The sequence below is a fragment of the Babylonia areolata genome, chromosome 17, assembly GCF_041734735.1.
Source record: "Babylonia areolata isolate BAREFJ2019XMU chromosome 17, ASM4173473v1, whole genome shotgun sequence".
Taxonomy (NCBI): domain Eukaryota; kingdom Metazoa; phylum Mollusca; class Gastropoda; order Neogastropoda; family Buccinidae; genus Babylonia; species Babylonia areolata.
Window position 1 is genome coordinate 16212093 of NC_134892.1, and position 1673 is coordinate 16213765.

Below are 1673 nucleotides of genomic sequence, written 5' to 3' on the forward strand. Positions count from 1 at the left end.
GCGAACAGGCATAAAGAGGTATGCACACACATACACATATTGACGTGAATAAACTCGAGCGTATGCGCGCTCGCACACACCCACAAACACACAGACACGCACACACATAGAATCGCACTTCGTGCGAGCACACGCCAAATCACGACGGTCTCTATATGCAGTGGAATCTATGCGTTGTATCAAGGCCCAAACGCAAACCAAGCGACCGACAATGACACCCCCAAATTGTGCATGAAACTAAATCCTGTGCAGGACAATGCGCGTTCACACCGACATTCATTCCCCCTCCGCCCCCGAGACACAACACAAACGCGCGCGCGCACTTTCACGACACACACACGCACACAAGCGCGCGCGCACACACACACACATATAAGAACACACATACACAGACGCATATATGTGAATACACAGAAAACACATACACACACACACAGACGCACACATAAATGCACACACACACACACACAGAACCTCGGTGATACACATGCAAATACTGTTGTGAAAACATGGCCACCAGCTGAGTGAAGAACTACTAAAAGCGATCTGCATGTCCACAAACATTATTGCTGCGACTTGGCACCACTTACCCACACCGCACGGATTTTTGTCTCAGCCATGGGAGGAGGGGTGGGGCGTCAAAAGGTCTGCAGATTTTCATTCCAGGCCATAGTCACTGACTCGGAAACGCTGTTAATCGTTGAACAAATACTTCCTGTCGTGAGCCGTGGGGGGTGGGGGGGTGTGTGGAGGGGGGGCACGGGAGGAGGGGGGTGGAGGGGTGGAGAGAAATTTCTTGTCAGAGCGAGAGGGAGTGAGAGAGAAGGGGAAGAGAGCGAGTGAGGAGTGGGGGGAGGGGGGGGAGATGTATCAGAGAGAGGAGAGAGGGGGAGAGGGGAAGTAGGGGGTGGGAGGGGGTGGGGGAGTGAAAGTGGGGAAGCAAGAGAGAAAAAGAGAGGGGGTGAGTGAGAGAAAGAATGCATGTGGGTGAAATAGAGACACTGAGAAACGTTAGAGGGCCAGAGATTGAGAAAGCATGAGAGAAAGAAAGGCAGACAGATAAAGATAGATTGAGAGAGAGAGAGAGAGCATCACACACACACACACACACAGAGCATGACAGACAGAGAGAGAGAGAGAGAGAGAGAGAGAGAGAGAGCATGACACACACACACATATTTGCTATCACTTTGATGGCAGACAAATTTATGCACTCCGCTCTTTCAAGCTGGCCTTTAAACCTCTTCCCAAAACAGCCCCCACACCTCCTTCCTGGTCTACAATTACCACCTCTCTGCTTACATGTATTCAGAAGTTTTATCTTTCACCTCTCTGAGTCAGAACTGGTCATGCATGTGAACGACTAGCATGGAAATGCTTTTGTTTGTCTCTGCACAAGATTCAGTGATATACATACCTTTACTACTACAATCATTATTATTATCATTATTATTATTAGTAGTAGCAGCAGCAGCAGCAGTGGTAGTAGTAACAGCAGCAGGAGACTTAAATTAGCTGAATTAATTAATCCCCCCACCCACCCACCCAAAAACAACAAACCAACTAACCAACCACAAGTTCACAAATGAGAAGAGTGTAAAGGAGTCGGGTGGAAGTGGAAAGCATCTTAAAAAATGAAACATTAAAAAAACAAAACCACCATGAAAGCCTGG